This window comes from Eschscholzia californica, unplaced genomic scaffold, assembly GCF_041429995.1.
Source record: "Eschscholzia californica isolate CP2 unplaced genomic scaffold, dmEscCali1.0.p SCAF_6, whole genome shotgun sequence".
Lineage (NCBI taxonomy): Eukaryota > Viridiplantae > Streptophyta > Magnoliopsida > Ranunculales > Papaveraceae > Eschscholzia > Eschscholzia californica.
The window spans coordinates 6993026-7007502 of NW_028238483.1; the positions used below are offsets into that span (position 1 = coordinate 6993026).

At 36.6% G+C, this 14477-nt stretch overlaps 20 non-coding genes across 20 annotated transcripts; all 20 read right to left on the reverse strand.

Annotated features, from left to right (window-relative positions):
- Positions 1-366: 366 nt before the first annotated feature.
- LOC147531362 (5S ribosomal RNA) lies at positions 367-485 on the reverse strand. The gene has a single exon (XR_015228750.1). It is a non-coding gene; the product is annotated as a 5S ribosomal RNA (ribosomal RNA).
- A 562-nt stretch (positions 486-1047) lies between these two features.
- On the reverse strand, positions 1048-1166 carry LOC147531363 (5S ribosomal RNA). Its single transcript, XR_015228751.1, has one exon. It is a non-coding gene; the product is annotated as a 5S ribosomal RNA (ribosomal RNA).
- A 562-nt stretch (positions 1167-1728) lies between these two features.
- On the reverse strand, positions 1729-1847 carry LOC147531364 (5S ribosomal RNA). The gene has a single exon (XR_015228752.1). It is a non-coding gene; the product is annotated as a 5S ribosomal RNA (ribosomal RNA).
- A 562-nt stretch (positions 1848-2409) lies between these two features.
- On the reverse strand, positions 2410-2528 carry LOC147531365 (5S ribosomal RNA). Its single transcript, XR_015228753.1, has one exon. It is a non-coding gene; the product is annotated as a 5S ribosomal RNA (ribosomal RNA).
- Positions 2529-3091: 563 nt separating this feature from the next.
- On the reverse strand, positions 3092-3210 carry LOC147531366 (5S ribosomal RNA). Its single transcript, XR_015228754.1, has one exon. It is a non-coding gene; the product is annotated as a 5S ribosomal RNA (ribosomal RNA).
- A 563-nt stretch (positions 3211-3773) lies between these two features.
- On the reverse strand, positions 3774-3892 carry LOC147531367 (5S ribosomal RNA). The gene has a single exon (XR_015228756.1). It is a non-coding gene; the product is annotated as a 5S ribosomal RNA (ribosomal RNA).
- A 562-nt stretch (positions 3893-4454) lies between these two features.
- LOC147531368 (5S ribosomal RNA) lies at positions 4455-4573 on the reverse strand. Its single transcript, XR_015228757.1, has one exon. It is a non-coding gene; the product is annotated as a 5S ribosomal RNA (ribosomal RNA).
- Positions 4574-5135: 562 nt separating this feature from the next.
- On the reverse strand, positions 5136-5254 carry LOC147531369 (5S ribosomal RNA). The gene has a single exon (XR_015228758.1). It is a non-coding gene; the product is annotated as a 5S ribosomal RNA (ribosomal RNA).
- A 561-nt stretch (positions 5255-5815) lies between these two features.
- Positions 5816-5934, reverse strand: LOC147531370 (5S ribosomal RNA). The gene has a single exon (XR_015228759.1). It is a non-coding gene; the product is annotated as a 5S ribosomal RNA (ribosomal RNA).
- A 562-nt stretch (positions 5935-6496) lies between these two features.
- Positions 6497-6615, reverse strand: LOC147531371 (5S ribosomal RNA). The gene has a single exon (XR_015228760.1). It is a non-coding gene; the product is annotated as a 5S ribosomal RNA (ribosomal RNA).
- A 562-nt stretch (positions 6616-7177) lies between these two features.
- Positions 7178-7296, reverse strand: LOC147531372 (5S ribosomal RNA). Its single transcript, XR_015228761.1, has one exon. It is a non-coding gene; the product is annotated as a 5S ribosomal RNA (ribosomal RNA).
- A 562-nt stretch (positions 7297-7858) lies between these two features.
- LOC147531373 (5S ribosomal RNA) lies at positions 7859-7977 on the reverse strand. The gene has a single exon (XR_015228762.1). It is a non-coding gene; the product is annotated as a 5S ribosomal RNA (ribosomal RNA).
- A 562-nt stretch (positions 7978-8539) lies between these two features.
- On the reverse strand, positions 8540-8658 carry LOC147531374 (5S ribosomal RNA). Its single transcript, XR_015228763.1, has one exon. It is a non-coding gene; the product is annotated as a 5S ribosomal RNA (ribosomal RNA).
- Positions 8659-9512: 854 nt separating this feature from the next.
- On the reverse strand, positions 9513-9631 carry LOC147531375 (5S ribosomal RNA). Its single transcript, XR_015228764.1, has one exon. It is a non-coding gene; the product is annotated as a 5S ribosomal RNA (ribosomal RNA).
- Positions 9632-10192: 561 nt separating this feature from the next.
- Positions 10193-10311, reverse strand: LOC147531376 (5S ribosomal RNA). The gene has a single exon (XR_015228765.1). It is a non-coding gene; the product is annotated as a 5S ribosomal RNA (ribosomal RNA).
- A 562-nt stretch (positions 10312-10873) lies between these two features.
- Positions 10874-10992, reverse strand: LOC147531377 (5S ribosomal RNA). The gene has a single exon (XR_015228947.1). It is a non-coding gene; the product is annotated as a 5S ribosomal RNA (ribosomal RNA).
- Positions 10993-11554: 562 nt separating this feature from the next.
- On the reverse strand, positions 11555-11673 carry LOC147531378 (5S ribosomal RNA). The gene has a single exon (XR_015228767.1). It is a non-coding gene; the product is annotated as a 5S ribosomal RNA (ribosomal RNA).
- Positions 11674-12235: 562 nt separating this feature from the next.
- Positions 12236-12354, reverse strand: LOC147531379 (5S ribosomal RNA). The gene has a single exon (XR_015228768.1). It is a non-coding gene; the product is annotated as a 5S ribosomal RNA (ribosomal RNA).
- Positions 12355-12916: 562 nt separating this feature from the next.
- LOC147531380 (5S ribosomal RNA) lies at positions 12917-13035 on the reverse strand. The gene has a single exon (XR_015228769.1). It is a non-coding gene; the product is annotated as a 5S ribosomal RNA (ribosomal RNA).
- Positions 13036-13889: 854 nt separating this feature from the next.
- On the reverse strand, positions 13890-14008 carry LOC147531381 (5S ribosomal RNA). The gene has a single exon (XR_015228770.1). It is a non-coding gene; the product is annotated as a 5S ribosomal RNA (ribosomal RNA).
- Positions 14009-14477: the final 469 nt, after the last annotated feature.

Sequence of the window (14477 nt, forward strand, 5' to 3'; positions counted from 1 at the left end):
GAGTATTCAAATAAATAATATGTCGGAAGTAGTGTAGAAATAACTGAAACTTTTTATTCTTATTAAAAGTAAAGGGTAGATTGGGAAATGCTAATGAAATTAGTAATAAATATTTCCGGACATATTTTTATGTCTCCAAATCGCTGTCATCGGTTTATAATACGTACGACGAGTTATTCCAGTTTTAAATTACTCGAGTTACACAAAATTCTGAAAAATAGACGGATGACACAGAAAACAACGTTTTTTTGGCAAATCCGACGATCCTAACCCGCCTTTGGCAGGTTATTTTCTTCCCCTCTTCTCCATCTCTCCGACGAGACAAAAAAAAAAAAAGTAGAAAAAGGGAAAAAAAAAGTAGAAAAAGGGATGCAACACGAGGACTTCCCAGGAGGTCACCCATCCTAGTACTACTCTCGCCCAAGCACGCTTAACTTCGGAGTTCTGATGGGATCCGGTGGATTAGTGCTGGTATGATCGCATCCGTTAGTATTTTACAATGGGTACTACTTGTTCTCATCGTGGACTCCTATTTCTCCCCGATTTCACGCACTCTATAGTGATACGACGTAAAAACGTTTACTCCCTCCGTCCGATTATGTTTGACTTTTTAGCAGATCCAATTTTTATTTATTGTTCTCTCACTAAAAGATTTTTCCTAAATTACCTATATTAAATTTGGAGTATTCAAATAAATAATATGTCGGAAGTAGTGTAGAAATAACTGAAACTTTTTATTCTTATTAAAAGTAAAGGGTAGATTGGGAAATGCTAATGAAATTAGTAATAAATATTTCCGGACATATTTTTATGTCTCCAAATCGCTGTCATCGGTTTATAATACGTACGACGAGTTATTCCAGTTTTAAATTACTCGAGTTACACAAAATTCTGAAAAATAGACGGATGACACAGAAAACAACGTTTTTTTGGCAAATCCGACGATCCTAACCCGCCTTTGGCAGGTTATTTTCTTCCCCTCTTCTCCATCTCTCCGACGAGACAAAAAAAAAAAAAGTAGAAAAAGGGAAAAAAAAAGTAGAAAAAGGGATGCAACACGAGGACTTCCCAGGAGGTCACCCATCCTAGTACTACTCTCGCCCAAGCACGCTTAACTTCGGAGTTCTGATGGGATCCGGTGGATTAGTGCTGGTATGATCGCATCCGTTAGTATTTTACAATGGGTACTACTTGTTCTCATCGTGGACTCCTATTTCTCCCCGATTTCACGCACTCTATAGTGATACGACGTAAAAACGTTTACTCCCTCCGTCCGATTATGTTTGACTTTTTAGCAGATCCAATTTTTATTTATTGTTCTCTCACTAAAAGATTTTTCCTAAATTACCTATATTAAATTTGGAGTATTCAAATAAATAATATGTCGGAAGTAGTGTAGAAATAACTGAAACTTTTTATTCTTATTAAAAGTAAAGGGTAGATTGGGAAATGCTAATGAAATTAGTAATAAATATTTCCGGACATATTTTTATGTCTCCAAATCGCTGTCATCGGTTTATAATACGTACGACGAGTTATTCCAGTTTTAAATTACTCGAGTTACACAAAATTCTGAAAAATAGACGGATGACACAGAAAACAACGTTTTTTTGGCAAATCCGACGATCCTAACCCGCCTTTGGCAGGTTATTTTCTTCCCCTCTTCTCCATCTCTCCGACGAGACAAAAAAAAAAAAAGTAGAAAAAGGGAAAAAAAAAGTAGAAAAAGGGATGCAACACGAGGACTTCCCAGGAGGTCACCCATCCTAGTACTACTCTCGCCCAAGCACGCTTAACTTCGGAGTTCTGATGGGATCCGGTGGATTAGTGCTGGTATGATCGCATCCGTTAGTATTTTACAATGGGTACTACTTGTTCTCATCGTGGACTCCTATTTCTCCCCGATTTCACGCACTCTATAGTGATACGACGTAAAAACGTTTACTCCCTCCGTCCGATTATGTTTGACTTTTTAGCAGATCCAATTTTTATTTATTGTTCTCTCACTAAAAGATTTTTCCTAAATTACCTATATTAAATTTGGAGTATTCAAATAAATAATATGTCGGAAGTAGTGTAGAAATAACTGAAACTTTTTATTCTTATTAAAAGTAAAGGGTAGATTGGGAAATGCTAATGAAATTAGTAATAAATATTTCCGGACATATTTTTATGTCTCCAAATCGCTGTCAACGGTTTATAATACGTACGACGAGTTATTCCAGTTTTAAATTACTCGAGTTACACAAAATTCTGAAAAATAGACGGATGACACAGAAAACAACGTTTTTTTGGCAAATCCGACGATCCTAACCCGCCTTTGGCAGGTTATTTTCTTCCCCTCTTCTCCATCTCTCCGACGAGACAAAAAAAAAAGAAGTAGAAAAAGGGAAAAAAAAAGTAGAAAAAGGGATGCAACACGAGGACTTCCCAGGAGGTCACCCATCCTAGTACTACTCTCGCCCAAGCACGCTTAACTTCGGAGTTCTGATGGGATCCGGTGGATTAGTGCTGGTATGATCGCATCCGTTAGTATTTTACAATGGGTACTACTTGTTCTCATCGTGGACTCCTATTTCTCCCCGATTTCACGCACTCTATAGTGATACGACGTAAAAACGTTTACTCCCTCCGTCCGATTATGTTTGACTTTTTAGCAGATCCAATTTTTATTTATTGTTCTCTCACTAAAAGATTTTTCCTAAATTACCTATATTAAATTTGGAGTATTCAAATAAATAATATGTCGGAAGTAGTGTAGAAATAACTGAAACTTTTTATTCTTATTAAAAGTAAAGGGTAGATTGGGAAATGCTAATGAAATTAGTAATAAATATTTCCGGACATATTTTTATGTCTCCAAATCGCTGTCATCGGTTTATAATACGTACGACGAGTTATTCCAGTTTTAAATTACTCGAGTTACACAAAATTCTGAAAAATAGACGGATGACACAGAAAACAACGTTTTTTTGGCAAATCCGACGATCCTAACCCGCCTTTGGCAGGTTATTTTCTTCCCCTCTTCTCCATCTCTCCGACGAGACAAAAAAAAAAAAAAGTAGAAAAAGGGAAAAAAAAAGTAGAAAAAGGGATGCAACACGAGGACTTCCCAGGAGGTCACCCATCCTAGTACTACTCTCGCCCAAGCACGCTTAACTTCGGAGTTCTGATGGGATCCGGTGGATTAGTGCTGGTATGATCGCATCCGTTAGTATTTTACAATGGGTACTACTTGTTCTCATCGTGGACTCCTATTTCTCCCCGATTTCACGCACTCTATAGTGATACGACGTAAAAACGTTTACTCCCTCCGTCCGATTATGTTTGACTTTTTAGCAGATCCAATTTTTATTTATTGTTCTCTCACTAAAAGATTTTTCCTAAATTACCTATATTAAATTTGGAGTATTCAAATAAATAATATGTCGGAAGTAGTGTAGAAATAACTGAAACTTTTTATTCTTATTAAAAGTAAAGGGTAGATTGGGAAATGCTAATGAAATTAGTAATAAATATTTCCGGACATATTTTTATGTCTCCAAATCGCTGTCATCGGTTTATAATACGTACGACGAGTTATTCCAGTTTTAAATTACTCGAGTTACACAAAATTCTGAAAAATAGACGGATGACACAGAAAACAACGTTTTTTTGGCAAATCCGACGATCCTAACCCGCCTTTGGCAGGTTATTTTCTTCCCCTCTTCTCCATCTCTCCGACGAGACAAAAAAAAAAAAAAGTAGAAAAAGGGAAAAAAAAAGTAGAAAAAGGGATGCAACACGAGGACTTCCCAGGAGGTCACCCATCCTAGTACTACTCTCGCCCAAGCACGCTTAACTTCGGAGTTCTGATGGGATCCGGTGGATTAGTGCTGGTATGATCGCATCCGTTAGTATTTTACAATGGGTACTACTTGTTCTCATCGTGGACTCCTATTTCTCCCCGATTTCACGCACTCTATAGTGATACGACGTAAAAACGTTTACTCCCTCCGTCCGATTATGTTTGACTTTTTAGCAGATCCAATTTTTATTTATTGTTCTCTCACTAAAAGATTTTTCCTAAATTACCTATATTAAATTTGGAGTATTCAAATAAATAATATGTCGGAAGTAGTGTAGAAATAACTGAAACTTTTTATTCTTATTAAAAGTAAAGGGTAGATTGGGAAATGCTAATGAAATTAGTAATAAATATTTCCGGACATATTTTTATGTCTCCAAATCGCTGTCAACGGTTTATAATACGTACGACGAGTTATTCCAGTTTTAAATTACTCGAGTTACACAAAATTCTGAAAAATAGACGGATGACACAGAAAACAACGTTTTTTTGGCAAATCCGACGATCCTAACCCGCCTTTGGCAGGTTATTTTCTTCCCCTCTTCTCCATCTCTCCGACGAGACAAAAAAAAAAGAAGTAGAAAAAGGGAAAAAAAAAGTAGAAAAAGGGATGCAACACGAGGACTTCCCAGGAGGTCACCCATCCTAGTACTACTCTCGCCCAAGCACGCTTAACTTCGGAGTTCTGATGGGATCCGGTGGATTAGTGCTGGTATGATCGCATCCGTTAGTATTTTACAATGGGTACTACTTGTTCTCATCGTGGACTCCTATTTCTCCCCGATTTCACGCACTCTATAGTGATACGACGTAAAAACGTTTACTCCCTCCGTCCGATTATGTTTGACTTTTTAGCAGATCCAATTTTTATTTATTGTTCTCTCACTAAAAGATTTTTCCTAAATTACCTATATTAAATTTGGAGTATTCAAATAAATAATATGTCGGAAGTAGTGTAGAAATAACTGAAACTTTTTATTCTTATTAAAAGTAAAGGGTAGATTGGGAAATGCTAATGAAATTAGTAATAAATATTTCCGGACATATTTTTATGTCTCCAAATCGCTGTCATCGGTTTATAATACGTACGACGAGTTATTCCAGTTTTAAATTACTCGAGTTACACAAAATTCTGAAAAATAGACGGATGACACAGAAAACAACGTTTTTTTGGCAAATCCGACGATCCTAACCCGCCTTTGGCAGGTTATTTTCTTCCCCTCTTCTCCATCTCTCCGACGAGACAAAAAAAAAAAAAGTAGAAAAAGGGAAAAAAAAAGTAGAAAAAGGGATGCAACACGAGGACTTCCCAGGAGGTCACCCATCCTAGTACTACTCTCGCCCAAGCACGCTTAACTTCGGAGTTCTGATGGGATCCGGTGGATTAGTGCTGGTATGATCGCATCCGTTAGTATTTTACAATGGGTACTACTTGTTCTCATCGTGGACTCCTATTTCTCCCCGATTTCACGCACTCTATAGTGATACGACGTAAAAACGTTTACTCCCTCCGTCCGATTATGTTTGACTTTTTAGCAGATCCAATTTTTATTTATTGTTCTCTCACTAAAAGATTTTTCCTAAATTACCTATATTAAATTTGGAGTATTCAAATAAATAATATGTCGGAAGTAGTGTAGAAATAACTGAAACTTTTTATTCTTATTAAAAGTAAAGGGTAGATTGGGAAATGCTAATGAAATTAGTAATAAATATTTCCGGACATATTTTTATGTCTCCAAATCGCTGTCATCGGTTTATAATACGTACGACGAGTTATTCCAGTTTTAAATTACTCGAGTTACACAAAATTCTGAAAAATAGACGGATGACACAGAAAACAACGTTTTTTTGGCAAATCCGACGATCCTAACCCGCCTTTGGCAGGTTATTTTCTTCCCCTCTTCTCCATCTCTCCGACGAGACAAAAAAAAAAAAGTAGAAAAAGGGAAAAAAAAAGTAGAAAAAGGGATGCAACACGAGGACTTCCCAGGAGGTCACCCATCCTAGTACTACTCTCGCCCAAGCACGCTTAACTTCGGAGTTCTGATGGGATCCGGTGGATTAGTGCTGGTATGATCGCATCCGTTAGTATTTTACAATGGGTACTACTTGTTCTCATCGTGGACTCCTATTTCTCCCCGATTTCACGCACTCTATAGTGATACGACGTAAAAACGTTTACTCCCTCCGTCCGATTATGTTTGACTTTTTAGCAGATCCAATTTTTATTTATTGTTCTCTCACTAAAAGATTTTTCCTAAATTACCTATATTAAATTTGGAGTATTCAAATAAATAATATGTCGGAAGTAGTGTAGAAATAACTGAAACTTTTTATTCTTATTAAAAGTAAAGGGTAGATTGGGAAATGCTAATGAAATTAGTAATAAATATTTCCGGACATATTTTTATGTCTCCAAATCGCTGTCATCGGTTTATAATACGTACGACGAGTTATTCCAGTTTTAAATTACTCGAGTTACACAAAATTCTGAAAAATAGACGGATGACACAGAAAACAACGTTTTTTTGGCAAATCCGACGATCCTAACCCGCCTTTGGCAGGTTATTTTCTTCCCCTCTTCTCCATCTCTCCGACGAGACAAAAAAAAAAAAAGTAGAAAAAGGGAAAAAAAAAGTAGAAAAAGGGATGCAACACGAGGACTTCCCAGGAGGTCACCCATCCTAGTACTACTCTCGCCCAAGCACGCTTAACTTCGGAGTTCTGATGGGATCCGGTGGATTAGTGCTGGTATGATCGCATCCGTTAGTATTTTACAATGGGTACTACTTGTTCTCATCGTGGACTCCTATTTCTCCCCGATTTCACGCACTCTATAGTGATACGACGTAAAAACGTTTACTCCCTCCGTCCGATTATGTTTGACTTTTTAGCAGATCCAATTTTTATTTATTGTTCTCTCACTAAAAGATTTTTCCTAAATTACCTATATTAAATTTGGAGTATTCAAATAAATAATATGTCGGAAGTAGTGTAGAAATAACTGAAACTTTTTATTCTTATTAAAAGTAAAGGGTAGATTGGGAAATGCTAATGAAATTAGTAATAAATATTTCCGGACATATTTTTATGTCTCCAAATCGCTGTCATCGGTTTATAATACGTACGACGAGTTATTCCAGTTTTAAATTACTCGAGTTACACAAAATTCTGAAAAATAGACGGATGACACAGAAAACAACGTTTTTTTGGCAAATCCGACGATCCTAACCCGCCTTTGGCAGGTTATTTTCTTCCCCTCTTCTCCATCTCTCCGACGAGACAAAAAAAAAAAAAGTAGAAAAAGGGAAAAAAAAAGTAGAAAAAGGGATGCAACACGAGGACTTCCCAGGAGGTCACCCATCCTAGTACTACTCTCGCCCAAGCACGCTTAACTTCGGAGTTCTGATGGGATCCGGTGGATTAGTGCTGGTATGATCGCATCCGTTAGTATTTTACAATGGGTACTACTTGTTCTCATCGTGGACTCCTATTTCTCCCCGATTTCACGCACTCTATAGTGATACGACGTAAAAACGTTTACTCCCTCCGTCCGATTATGTTTGACTTTTTAGCAGATCCAATTTTTATTTATTGTTCTCTCACTAAAAGATTTTTCCTAAATTACCTATATTAAATTTGGAGTATTCAAATAAATAATATGTCGGAAGTAGTGTAGAAATAACTGAAACTTTTTATTCTTATTAAAAGTAAAGGGTAGATTGGGAAATGCTAATGAAATTAGTAATAAATATTTCCGGACATATTTTTATGTCTCCAAATCGCTGTCATCGGTTTATAATACGTACGACGAGTTATTCCAGTTTTAAATTACTCGAGTTACACAAAATTCTGAAAAATAGACGGATGACACAGAAAACAACGTTTTTTTGGCAAATCCGACGATCCTAACCCGCCTTTGGCAGGTTATTTTCTTCCCCTCTTCTCCATCTCTCCGACGAGACAAAAAAAAAAAAAGTAGAAAAAGGGAAAAAAAAAGTAGAAAAAGGGATGCAACACGAGGACTTCCCAGGAGGTCACCCATCCTAGTACTACTCTCGCCCAAGCACGCTTAACTTCGGAGTTCTGATGGGATCCGGTGGATTAGTGCTGGTATGATCGCATCCGTTAGTATTTTACAATGGGTACTACTTGTTCTCATCGTGGACTCCTATTTCTCCCCGATTTCACGCACTCTATAGTGATACGACGTAAAAACGTTTACTCCCTCCGTCCGATTATGTTTGACTTTTTAGCAGATCCAATTTTTATTTATTGTTCTCTCACTAAAAGATTTTTCCTAAATTACCTATATTAAATTTGGAGTATTCAAATAAATAATATGTCGGAAGTAGTGTAGAAATAACTGAAACTTTTTATTCTTATTAAAAGTAAAGGGTAGATTGGGAAATGCTAATGAAATTAGTAATAAATATTTCCGGACATATTTTTATGTCTCCAAATCGCTGTCATCGGTTTATAATACGTACGACGAGTTATTCCAGTTTTAAATTACTCGAGTTACACAAAATTCTGAAAAATAGACGGATGACACAGAAAACAACGTTTTTTTGGCAAATCCGACGATCCTAACCCGCCTTTGGCAGGTTATTTTCTTCCCCTCTTCTCCATCTCTCCGACGAGACAAAAAAAAAAAAAGTAGAAAAAGGGAAAAAAAAAGTAGAAAAAGGGATGCAACACGAGGACTTCCCAGGAGGTCACCCATCCTAGTACTACTCTCGCCCAAGCACGCTTAACTTCGGAGTTCTGATGGGATCCGGTGGATTAGTGCTGGTATGATCGCATCCGTTAGTATTTTACAATGGGTACTACTTGTTCTCATCGTGGACTCCTATTTCTCCCCGATTTCACGCACTCTATAGTGATACGACGTAAAAACGTTTACTCCCTCCGTCCGATTATGTTTGACTTTTTAGCAGATCCAATTTTTATTTATTGTTCTCTCACTAAAAGATTTTTCCTAAATTACCTATATTAAATTTGGAGTATTCAAATAAATAATATGTCGGAAGTAGTGTAGAAATAACTGAAACTTTTTATTCTTATTAAAAGTAAAGGGTAGATTGGGAAATGCTAATGAAATTAGTAATAAATATTTCCGGACATATTTTTATGTCTCCAAATCGCTGTCATCGGTTTATAATACGTACGACGAGTTATTCCAGTTTTAAATTACTCGAGTTACACAAAATTCTGAAAAATAGACGGATGACACAGAAAACAACGTTTTTTTGGCAAATCCGACGATCCTAACCCGCCTTTGGCAGGTTATTTGGAGTATTCAAATAAATAATATGTCGGAAGTAGTGTAGAAATAACTGAAACTTTTTATTCTTATTAAAAGTAAAGGGTAGATTGGGAAATGCTAATGAAATTAGTAATAAATATTTCCGGACATATTTTTATGTCTCCAAATCGCTGTCATCGGTTTATAATACGTACGACGAGTTATTCCAGTTTTAAATTACTCGAGTTACACAAAATTCTGAAAAATAGACGGATGACACAGAAAACAACGTTTTTTTGGCAAATCCGACGATCCTAACCCGCCTTTGGCAGGTTATTTTCTTCCCCTCTTCTCCATCTCTCCGACGAGACAAAAAAAAAAAAAGTAGAAAAAGGGAAAAAAAAAGTAGAAAAAGGGATGCAACACGAGGACTTCCCAGGAGGTCACCCATCCTAGTACTACTCTCGCCCAAGCACGCTTAACTTCGGAGTTCTGATGGGATCCGGTGGATTAGTGCTGGTATGATCGCATCCGTTAGTATTTTACAATGGGTACTACTTGTTCTCATCGTGGACTCCTATTTCTCCCCGATTTCACGCACTCTATAGTGATACGACGTAAAAACGTTTACTCCCTCCGTCCGATTATGTTTGACTTTTTAGCAGATCCAATTTTTATTTATTGTTCTCTCACTAAAAGATTTTTCCTAAATTACCTATATTAAATTTGGAGTATTCAAATAAATAATATGTCGGAAGTAGTGTAGAAATAACTGAAACTTTTTATTCTTATTAAAAGTAAAGGGTAGATTGGGAAATGCTAATGAAATTAGTAATAAATATTTCCGGACATATTTTTATGTCTCCAAATCGCTGTCATCGGTTTATAATACGTACGACGAGTTATTCCAGTTTTAAATTACTCGAGTTACACAAAATTCTGAAAAATAGACGGATGACACAGAAAACAACGTTTTTTTGGCAAATCCGACGATCCTAACCCGCCTTTGGCAGGTTATTTTCTTCCCCTCTTCTCCATCTCTCCGACGAGACAAAAAAAAAAAAGTAGAAAAAGGGAAAAAAAAAGTAGAAAAAGGGATGCAACACGAGGACTTCCCAGGAGGTCACCCATCCTAGTACTACTCTCGCCCAAGCACGCTTAACTTCGGAGTTCTGATGGGATCCGGTGGATTAGTGCTGGTATGATCGCATCCGTTAGTATTTTACAATGGGTACTACTTGTTCTCATCGTGGACTCCTATTTCTCCCCGATTTCACGCACTCTATAGTGATACGACGTAAAAACGTTTACTCCCTCCGTCCGATTATGTTTGACTTTTTAGCAGATCCAATTTTTATTTATTGTTCTCTCACTAAAAGATTTTTCCTAAATTACCTATATTAAATTTGGAGTATTCAAATAAATAATATGTCGGAAGTAGTGTAGAAATAACTGAAACTTTTTATTCTTATTAAAAGTAAAGGGTAGATTGGGAAATGCTAATGAAATTAGTAATAAATATTTCCGGACATATTTTTATGTCTCCAAATCGCTGTCATCGGTTTATAATACGTACGACGAGTTATTCCAGTTTTAAATTACTCGAGTTACACAAAATTCTGAAAAATAGACGGATGACACAGAAAACAACGTTTTTTTGGCAAATCCGACGATCCTAACCCGCCTTTGGCAGGTTATTTTCTTCCCCTCTTCTCCATCTCTCCGACGAGACAAAAAAAAAAAAAGTAAAAAAAGGGAAAAAAAAAGTAGAAAAAGGGATGCAACACGAGGACTTCCCAGGAGGTCACCCATCCTAGTACTACTCTCGCCCAAGCACGCTTAACTTCGGAGTTCTGATGGGATCCGGTGGATTATTGCTGGTATGATCGCATCCGTTAGTATTTTACAATGGGTACTACTTGTTCTCATCGTGGACTCCTATTTCTCCCCGATTTCACGCACTCTATAGTGATACGACGTAAAAACGTTTACTCCCTCCGTCCGATTATGTTTGACTTTTTAGCAGATCCAATTTTTATTTATTGTTCTCTCACTAAAAGATTTTTCCTAAATTACCTATATTAAATTTGGAGTATTCAAATAAATAATATGTCGGAAGTAGTGTAGAAATAACTGAAACTTTTTATTCTTATTAAAAGTAAAGGGTAGATTGGGAAATGCTAATGAAATTAGTAATAAATATTTCCGGACATATTTTTATGTCTCCAAATCGCTGTCATCGGTTTATAATACGTACGACGAGTTATTCCAGTTTTAAATTACTCGAGTTACACAAAATTCTGAAAAATAGACGGATGACACAGAAAACAACGTTTTTTTGGCAAATCCGACGATCCTAACCCGCCTTTGGCAGGTTATTTTCTTCCCCTCTTCTCCATCTCTCCGACGAGACAAAAAAAAAAAAAGTAGAAAAAGGGAAAAAAAAAGTAGAAAAAGGGATGCAACACGAGGACTTCCCAGGAGGTCACCCATCCTAGTACTACTCTCGCCCAAGCACGCTTAACTTCGGAGTTCTGATGGGATCCGGTGGATTAGTGCTGGTATGATCGCATCCGTTAGTATTTTACAATGGGTACTACTTGTTCTCATCGTGGACTCCTATTTCTCCCCGATTTCACGCACTCTATAGTGATACGACGTAAAAACGTTTACTCCCTCCGTCCGATTATGTTTGACTTTTTAGCAGATCCAATTTTTATTTATTGTTCTCTCACTAAAAGATTTTTCCTAAATTACCTATATTAAATTTGGAGTATTCAAATAAATAATATGTCGGAAGTAGTGTAGAAATAACTGAAACTTTTTATTCTTATTAAAAGTAAAGGGTAGATTGGGAAATGCTAATGAAATTAGTAATAAATATTTCCGGACATATTTTTATGTCTCCAAATCGCTGTCATCGGTTTATAATACGTACGACGAGTTATTCCAGTTTTAAATTACTCGAGTTACACAAAATTCTGAAAAATAGACGGATGACACAGAAAACAACGTTTTTTTGGCAAATCCGACGATCCTAACCCGCCTTTGGCAGGTTATTTTCTTCCCCTCTTCTCCATCTCTCCGACGAGACAAAAAAAAAAAAAGTAAAAAAAGGGAAAAAAAAAGTAGAAAAAGGGATGCAACACGAGGACTTCCCAGGAGGTCACCCATCCTAGTACTACTCTCGCCCAAGCACGCTTAACTTCGGAGTTCTGATGGGATCCGGTGGATTAGTGCTGGTATGATCGCATCCGTTAGTATTTTACAATGGGTACTACTTGTTCTCATCGTGGACTCCTATTTCTCCCCGATTTCACGCACTCTATAGTGATACGACGTAAAAACGTTTACTCCCTCCGTCCGATTATGTTTGACTTTTTAGCAGATCCAATTTTTATTTATTGTTCTCTCACTAAAAGATTTTTCCTAAATTACCTATATTAAATTTGGAGTATTCAAATAAATAATATGTCGGAAGTAGTGTAGAAATAACTGAAACTTTTTATTCTTATTAAAAGTAAAGGGTAGATTGGGAAATGCTAATGAAATTAGTAATAAATATTTCCGGACATATTTTTATGTCTCCAAATCGCTGTCATCGGTTTATAATACGTACGACGAGTTATTCCAGTTTTAAATTACTCGAGTTACACAAAATTCTGAAAAATAGACGGATGACACAGAAAACAACGTTTTTTTGGCAAATCCGACGATCCTAACCCGCCTTTGGCAGGTTATTTTCTTCCCCTCTTCTCCATCTCTCCGACGAGACAAAAAAAAAAAAAGTAGAAAAAGGGAAAAAAAAAGTAGAAAAAGGGATGCAACACGAGGACTTCCCAGGAGGTCACCCATCCTAGTACTACTCTCGCCCAAGCACGCTTAACTTCGGAGTTCTGATGGGATCCGGTGGATTAGTGCTGGTATGATCGCATCCGTTAGTATTTTACAATGGGTACTACTTGTTCTCATCGTGGACTCCTATTTCTCCCCGATTTCACGCACTCTATAGTGATACGACGTAAAAACGTTTACTCCCTCCGTCCGATTATGTTTGACTTTTTAGCAGATCCAATTTTTATTTATTGTTCTCTCACTAAAAGATTTTTCCTAAATTACCTATATTAAATTTGGAGTATTCAAATAAATAATATGTCGGAAGTAGTGTAGAAATAACTGAAACTTTTTATTCTTATTAAAAGTAAAGGGTAGATTGGGAAATGCTAATGAAATTAGTAATAAATATTTCCGGACATATTTTTATGTCTCCAAATCGCTGTCATCGGTTTATAATACGTACGACGAGTTATTCCAGTTTTAAATTACTCGAGTTACACAAAATTCTGAAAAATAGACGGATGACACAGAAAACAACGTTTTTTTGGCAAATCCGACGATCCTAACCCGCCTTTGGCAGGTTATTTGGAGTATTCAAATAAATAATATGTCGGAAGTAGTGTAGAAATAACTGAAACTTTTTATTCTTATTAAAAGTAAAGGGTAGATTGGGAAATGCTAATGAAATTAGTAATAAATATTTCCGGACATATTTTTATGTCTCCAAATCGCTGTCATCGGTTTATAATACGTACGACGAGTTATTCCAGTTTTAAATTACTCGAGTTACACAAAATTCTGAAAAATAGACGGATGACACAGAAAACAACGTTTTTTTGGCAAATCCGACGATCCTAACCCGCCTTTGGCAGGTTATTTTCTTCCCCTCTTCTCCATCTCTCCGACGAGACAAAAAAAAAAAAAGTAGAAAAAGGGAAAAAAAAAGTAGAAAAAGGGATGCAACACGAGGACTTCCCAGGAGGTCACCCATCCTAGTACTACTCTCGCCCAAGCACGCTTAACTTCGGAGTTCTGATGGGATCCGGTGGATTAGTGCTGGTATGATCGCATCCGTTAGTATTTTACAATGGGTACTACTTGTTCTCATCGTGGACTCCTATTTCTCCCCGATTTCACGCACTCTATAGTGATACGACGTAAAAACGTTTACTCCCTCCGTCCGATTATGTTTGACTTTTTAGCAGATCCAATTTTTATTTATTGTTCTCTCACTAAAAGATTTTTCCTAAATTACCTATATTAAATTTGGAGTATTCAAATAAATAATATGTCGGAAGTAGTGTAGAAATAACTGAAACTTTTTATTCTTATTAAAAGTAAAGGGTAGATTGGGAAATGCTAATGAAATTAGTAATAAATATTTCCGGACATATTTTTATGTCTCCAAATCGCTGTCATCGGTTTATAATACGTACGACGAGTTATTCCAGTTTTAAATTACTCGAGTTACACAAAATTCTGAAAAATAGACGGATGACACAGAAAACAACGTTTTTTTGGCAAATCCGACGATCCTAACCC